The sequence below is a fragment of the Petromyzon marinus genome, chromosome 23, assembly GCF_048934315.1.
Source record: "Petromyzon marinus isolate PM22_M1 ecotype Great Lakes invasive population chromosome 23, UKy_Petmar_22M1.pri1.0, whole genome shotgun sequence".
NCBI lineage: Eukaryota > Metazoa > Chordata > Hyperoartia > Petromyzontiformes > Petromyzontidae > Petromyzon > Petromyzon marinus.
In genome coordinates, this window is record NC_133689.1 from 27,574,458 (window position 1) to 27,581,893 (window position 7,436).

Here is a 7,436-nt window from a genome sequence, read left to right on the forward strand (position 1 = left end):
GCGGGGGGCAGAGAGAGGGGGGCCGGGGGCAGAGAGAGGGGGGCCGGGGGCAGAGAGAGGGGTGCTGGGGGCAGAGAGAGGGGGCGGGGGCAGAGAGAGGGGGGCCGTGGGGAGAGAGAGGGGGGCCGTGGGGAGAGAGAGGGGGGCCGTGGGGAGAGAGAGGGGGCCGGGGGGAGAGAGAGGGGGCCGGGAGGAGAGAGAGGGGGCCGTGGCAAAGAGAGGGGGGCAGTGGGGAGAGAGAGGGCGGCCGGGGGGAGAGAGAGGGGGGCCGGGGGGAGAGAGAGCGGGGCCGGGGGGAGAGAGAGGGGGGCGGAGGGAAAAAAAGGGAGGCCGGTGGGAGAGAGAGGGGGGCCAACGGGAGAGAGTGGGGGCCGGGGGGAGAGAGAGGGGGCCGGGGGAGAGAGAGGGGGGCCGGGGGCAGAGAGAAGGGGGGCCGGGGGGAGAGAGAGGCGGGCCGGGGGAGAGAGAGGGGGGCCGGGGGGAGAGAGAGGGGGGCCTGGGGGAGAGAGAGGGGGGCCGGGGGAGAGAGAGGGGGTTTGGCGGGAGAGAGAGGGGGGCCGGGGGGAGAGAGAGGGGGGCTGGCGGGAGAGAGAGGGTGGCCGGGGGGAGAGAGAGGGGGGCCGGGGGGAAGAGAGGGGGGCCGGGGGGAGAGAGAGGGGGGTCGGGGGCAGAGAGAGGGGGCCGGGGGGAGAGAGAGGCGGGCCGGGGGGAGAGGAGGGGGGCCGGGGGGAGAGAGAGGGGGGCCTGGGGAGAGAGAGGGGGCCGGGGGGAGAGAGAGGGGTTTGGCGGGAGAGAGAGGGGGCCGGGGGGAGAGAGAGGGGGGCTGGCGGGAGAGAGAGGGTGGCCGGGGGGAGAGAGAGGGGGGCCGGGGGGGAGAGAGAGGGGGGCCGGGGGGAGAGAGAGGGGGGTCGGGGGCCGAGAGAGGGGGGCCGGGGGGAGAGAGAGGGGGGCCGGGGGCAGAGAGAGGGGGGCCTGGGGCAGAGAGAGGGGGGGCCGGGGGCAGAGAGAGGGGGGCCGGGGGGAGATAGAGGGGGGCCGGGGGGAGAGAGGGGGGCCGGTGGGAGAGAGAGGGGGGCCGGGGGGAGAGAGAGGGAGGACGGGGGGAGAGAGAGGGGGGCCGGGGGGAGAGAGAGGGGGGCCGGGGCAGAGAGAGGGGGCCGGGGGGAGAGAGAGGGGGGCCGGGGGGCAGAGAGAGGGGGGCCGGGGCAGAGAGAGGGGGGCCGGGGGCAGAGAGAGGGGTGCTGGGGGCAGAGAGAGGGGGCGGGGGCAGAGAGAGGGGGCCGTGGGGAGAGAGAGGGGGCCGTGGGGAGAGAGAGGGGGGCGTGGGGAGAGAGAGGGGGGCCGGGGGGAGAGAGAGGGGGGCCGGGAGGAGAGAGAGGGGGGCCGTGGCAAAGAGAGGGGGGCAGTGGGGAGAGAGAGGGCGGCCGGGGGAGAGAGAGGGGGGCCGGGGGGAGAGAGAGCGGGGCCGGGGGGAGAGAGAGGGGGGCGGAGGGAAAAAAAGGGAGGCCGGTGGGAGAGAGAGGGGGGCCAACGGGAGAGAGTGGGGGGCCGGGGGGAGAGAGAGGGGGGCCGGGGGGAGAGAGAGGGGGCCGGGGGCAGAGAGAAGGGGGCCGGGGGGAGAGAGAGGCGGGCCGGGGGGAGAGAGAGGGGGGCCGGGGGGAGAGAGAGGGGGGCCTGGGGAGAGAGAGGGGGGCCGGGGGGAGAGAGAGGGGGTTTGGCGGGAGAGAGAGGGGGGCCGGGGGGAGAGAGAGGGGGGCTGGCGGGAGAGAGAGGGTGGCCGGGGGGAGAGAGAGGGGGGCCGGGGGGAGAGAGAGGGGGGCCGGGGGGAGAGAGAGGGGGGTCGGGGGCAGAGAGAGGGGGGCCGGGGGAGAGAGAGGGGGGCCGGGGGCAGAGAGGGGGCCTGGGGCAGAGAGAGGGGGGCGGGGCAGAGAGGGGGGCCGGGGGGAGATAGAGGGGGCGGGGGAGAGAGAGGGGGGCCGGTGGGAGAGAGAGGGGGCCGGGGGAGAGAGAGGGAGGACGGGGGGAGAGAGAGGGGGGCCGGGGGGAGAGAGAGGGGGCCGGGGGCAGAGAGAGGGGGGCCGGGGGGAGAGAGGGGGGCGGGCAGAGAGGGGGCCGCGGGCAGAGAGAGGGGGGCCGGGGCAGAGAGAGGGGTGCCGGGGGCAGAGAGAGGGGGGCGGGGGCAGAGAGAGGGGGGCCGGGGGAAGAGAGAGGGGGGCCGGGGGAGAGAGAGGGGGCCGGGGGAAGAGAGAGGGGGGGCCGGGGAGAGAGAGGGGGGCCGGGGGAGAGAGAGGGGGCCGGGGGGAGTGAGAGGGGGCCGGGGGGAGAGAGAGGGGGGCCGGGGGGAGAGAGAGGGGGGCCGTGGGAGAGAGAGGGTGGCCGTGGGGAGAGAGAGGGAGGGCCGGGGGCAGAGAGAGGGGGGCCAGGGGCAGAGAGAGGGGGGCCGAGGGCAGAGAGAGGGGGGCCGGGGGCACAGAGAAGGGGGCCGGGGGCAGAGAGAGGGGGGCCGGGGAGAGAGAGGGTTGCCGGGGGGAGAGAGAGGGGGGCGGGGGGAGAGAGAGGGGGGCCGTGGGGAGAGAGAGGGCCGTGGGGAGAGAGAGGGAGCCGGGGGGAGAGAGAGGGGGGCCGGCGGAGAGAGAGGGGGGCCGTGGGGAGAAAGAGGGGGGCGGGGGGAGAGAGAGGGGGGCCGCGGGGAAAGAGAGGGGGGCCGAGGGGAGAGAGAGGGGGGCCGTGGGGAGAGAGAGGGGGGCCGTGGGGAGAGAGAGGGGGGCGGTGGGGAGAGAGAAAGGGGCCGTGTGGAGAGAGAGGGGGGCCGTGTGAAGAGAGAGGGGGGCCGGGGGGAGAGAGAGGGGGGTCGGGGGCAGAGAGAGGGGGGCTGGGGGGAGAGAGAGGGTGGCCGGGGGGATAGAGAGGTGGGCCGGGGGCAGAGAGAGGGGGGCCGGGGGGAGAGAGAGGGCAGCCGGGGGGAGAGAGAGGGGGGCTGGGGGGAGAGAGAGGGGGGCCGGGGGGATAGAGAGGGGGGGCCGGGGGAGAGAGAGGGGGCCGGGGCGAGACAGAGGGGGGCCGGTGGGAGAGAGAGGGGCCGTGGGGAGAGAGAAGGGGGCCGTGGAGAGAGAGAGGGGGGCCGTGGGGAGAGAGAGGGGGGCCGTGGGGAGAGAGAGGGGGGCCGTGGGGAGAGAGAGGGGGGCCGTGGGGAGAGAGAGGGGGGCCGGGGGAGAGAGAGGGGGGCCGGGAGGAGAGAGAGGGGGCCGTGGCAAAGAGAGGGGGGCAGTGGGGAGAGAGAGGGCGGCGGGGGGAGAGAGAGGGGGGCCGGGGGAGAGAGAGCGGGGCCGGGGGGGAGAGAGATGGGGGCCGGGGGGAGAGAGAGGGAGGCCGGTGGGAGAGAGAGGGGGGCCAGAGGGAGAGAGTGGGGGGCCGGGGGGAGAGAGAGGGGGCCGGGGAGAGAGAGAGGGGGGCCGGGGGCAGAGAGAAGGGGGCCGGGGGGAGAGAGAGGCGGGCCGGGGGGAGGAGAGAGGGGGCCGGGGGGAGAGAGAGGGGGGCCTGGGGGAGAGAGAGGGGGGCCGGGGGGGAGAGAGGGGGTTTGGCGGGAGAGAGAGGGGGGCCGGGGGGAGAGAGAGGGGGGCTGGCGGGAGAGAGAGGGGGGCCGGGGGGAGAGAGAGGGGGGCCGGGGGGAGAGAGAGGGGGTCGGGGGAAGAGAGAGGGGGGCGGGGGGAGAGAGAGGGGGGCCGGGGGCAGAGAGAGGGGGCCTGGGGCAGGAGAGGGGGCGGGGGCAGAGAGGGGGGCCGGGGGGAGATAGAGGGGGGCCGGGGGGAGAGAGGGGGGCCGGTGGGAGAGAGAGGGGGGCCGGGGGGAGAGAGAGGGAGGACGGGGGAGAGAGAGGGGGGCCGGGGGGAGAGAGAGGGGGGCCGGGGGCAGAGAGAGGGGGGCCGGGGGGGAGAGAGAGGGGGGCCGGGGGGCAGAGAGAGGGGGGCCGGGGGCAGAGAGAGGGGGGCCGGGGGGGAGAGAGGGGTGCCGGGGCAGAGAGAGGGGGGCGGGGGCAGAGAGAGGGGGGCCGGGGAAGAGAGAGGGGGGCCGGGGGAGAGAGAGGGGGGCCGGGGGGAAGAGAGAGGGGGGCCGGGGGGAGAGAGAGGGGGGCCGGGGGGAGAGAGAGGGGGGCCGTGGGGAGAGAGAGGGGGGCGTGGGAGAGAGAGGGGGGCGGTGGGGAGAGAGAAAGGGGCCGTGTGGAGAGAGAGGGGGGGCCGTGTGAAGAGAGAGGGGGGCCGGGGGGAGAGAGAGGGGGGTCGGGGGCAGAGAGAGGGGGGCTGGGGGGAGAGAGAGGGTGGCCGGGGGGATAGAGAGGTGGGCCGGGGGCAGAGAGAGGGGGGCCGGGGGGAGAGAGAGGGCAGCCGGGGTAGAGAGAGGGGGGCTGGGGGGAGAGAGAGGGGGGCCGGGGGGATAGAGAGGGGGGCCGGGGGGAGAGAGAGGGGGGCCGGGGCGAGACAGAGGGGGGCCGGTGGGAGAGAGAGGGGGCCGTGGGGAGAGAGAAGAGGCCGTGGAGAGAGAGAGGGGGGGCCGGTGGGGAGAGAGAGGGGGGCCGTGGGGGAGAGAGGGGGGCCGTGGGGAGAGAGAGGGGGGCCGGGGGGAGAGAGAGGGGGGCCGGGAGGAGAGAGAGGGGGCCGTGGCAAAGAGAGGGGGGCAGTGGGGAGAGAGAGGGCGGCCGGGTGGAGAGAGAGGGGGGCCGGGGGAGAGAGAGCGGGGCCGGGGGGAGAGAGAGGGGGCCGGGGGGAGAGAGAGGGAGGCCGGTGGGAGAGAGAGGGGGGCCAGCGGGAGAGAGTGGGGGGCCGGGGGGAGAGAGAGGGGGGCCGGGGGGAGAGAGAGGGGGGCCGGGGGCAGAGAGAAGGGGGCCGGGGGAGAGAGAGGCGGGCCGGGGGGAGAGAGAGGGGGGCCGGGGGGAGAGAGAGGGGGCCTGGGGGAGAGAGAGGGGGGCCGGGGGGAGAGAGAGGGGGTTTGGCGGAGAGAGAGGGGGGCCGGGGGGAGAGAGAGGGGGGCTGGCGGGAGAGAGAGGGTGGCCGGGGGGAGAGAGAGGGGGGCCGGGGGAGAGAGAGGGGGGCCGGGGGGAGAGAGAGGGGGGTCGGGGGCAGAGAGAGGGGGCCGGGGGGAGAGAGAGGGGGGCCGGGGGCAGAGAGAGGGGGGCCTGGGGCAGAGAGAGGGGGGCCGGGGGCAGAGAGAGGGGGCCGGGGGGGAGAGAGGGGGCCGGTGGGGAGAGAGAGGGGGGCCGGGGGGAGAGAGAGGGAGGACGGGGGAGAGAGAGGGGGGGCCGGGGGGAGAGAGAGGGGGGCCGGGGGCAGAGAGAGGGGGGCCTGGGGCAGAGAGAGGGGGGCCGGGGGCAGAGAGAGGGGGGCCGGGGGGGAGAGAGGGGGGCCGGTGGGAGAGAGAGGGGGGCCGGGGGGAGAGAGAGGGAGGGACGGGGGAGAGAGAGGGGGGCCGGGGGAGAGAGAGGGGGCCGGGGGCAGAGAGAGGGGGGCCGGGGGGAGAGAGAGAGGGGGCCGGGGGGCAGAGAGAGGGGGGCGGGGGCAGAGAGAGGGGGGCCGGGGGCAGAGAGAGGGGTGCCGGGGGCAGAGAGAGGGGGGCGGGGGCAGAGAGAGGGGGGCCGTGGGGAGAGAGAGGGGGCCGTGGGGAGAGAGAGGGGGGCCGTGGGGAGAGAGAGGGGGCCGGGGGAGAGAGAGAGGGGGGCGGGAGGAGAGAGAGGGGGGCCGTGGCAAAGAGAGGGGGGCAGTGGGGGAGAGAGAGGGCGGCCGGGGGAGAGAGAGGGGGCCGGGGGGAGAGAGAGCGGGGCCGGGGGGGAGAGAGAGGGGGCCGGGGGGAGAGAGAGGGAGGCCCGGTGGGAGAGAGAGGGGGGCCAGCGGGAGAGAGTGGGGGGCCGGGGGGAGAGAGAGGGGGGCCGGGGGGAGAGAGAGGGGGGCCGGGGGCAGAGAGAAGGGGGCCGGGGGGAGAGAGAGGCGGGCCGGGGGGAGAGAGAGGGTGGCCGGGGGGAGAGAGAGGGGGGCCTGGGGGAGAGAGAGGGGGGCCGGGGGAGAGAGAGGGGGTTTGGCGGGAGAGAGAGGGGGGCCGGGGGGAGAGAGAGGGGGGCTGGGGGAGAGAGAGGGTGGGCGGGGGAGAGAGAGGGGGCCGGGGGAGAGAGAGGGGGGCCGGGGGGGGGAGAGAGAGGGGGGCCGGGGGGAGAGAGAGAGGGGCGGGCAGAGAGAGGGGGGCCGGGGGAAAGAGAGGGGGCCGGGGGCAGAGAGAGGGGGGCCTGGCAGAGGAGAGGGGGCCGGGGCAGAGAGAGGGGGCCGGGGAGAGAGAGGGGGGCCGGGGGAGAAGAGGGGGGCCGGTGGGAGAGAGGGGGGCCGGGGGAGAGAGGGAGGAGGGGGGGGGGGGGAGAGAGAGGGAGGACGGGGGGAGAGAGAGGGGGGCCGGGGGGAGAGAGAGGGGGGCCGGGGGGCGAGTCAAGAGGAGGGGTGGGGAAGTACAGGAGGAGGGAGAGGGAATAGGCAGGTGGGCATTGGAGGGGAAGGTCGGAAACATTTGGGGTGGAGAGGGAGTGGACGGCTAGAGGGTAGGGAAGGGAATGCTGGGGAGACGAAAGGAGGGAGAGAGGGCAGGAGGTGAGGAAGAGAAGCAAGCCGGGAAGAGCGACCCGGGAGGCCACGGTGGGAAAGCGGGAGGGCAGGGAGCAGAGGGATGGGTGGGGTCAAGTAAAAAAATACATGCTCTTTGAATTATTCTCCTGTTTTAATTGCGTATTTGTTATTTATAAAAATGTGCATTCATAAATAGATGTGATTTTTGTTATAAGAATGAGTCAAGGAGTGGCTAAATCTGTGCTCTCCGGTTTCCTGGGTGAAAAGTGGGGTTTGTGTCCTAGCCGGTCCCGCCTAGCTTGACCACTTAATAAACGAAGGACATTTGAATTGTGCGTTAAAGCATCGAGATTAGATATTAGTGCGTGCCATGTAGTTTGATTTTGTCGTAAATATTGTTGGATATGAGCTTTTTCCAAAATTGATATTAACAATATCTGCCGATATATATATTTTTTTAATAATAAAGAAAAATAATGCATAAAACACACAAACCCAAAAGCACGCAAACACAGATGGAAATCGTAAAAAGGACATAAATGTATAGAATAATAAACTCCAAGAGAGGGCAGAGGTTATCTGCGAAATCTCCAGACTGCCACGGAAGGACGGTGAAAAAGGGGTATCTGTTTTCTCTCACTCAAGGGTTGGAGAGAGAAAGAGATCCCGGTCGTCTTTGTCTCTCCCCGCAGCACGAGAAAAGAATTTAACACCCTAGTGAGGAATGGCTTGTTGTTACAAAGAGGGTCGTCCCCTCCGCCCCCCAGGATCGTATAACGCAGATGGCTTGTGGAATGCCACACACACGCACGTACACACACACACACAGGCCACGCCCCC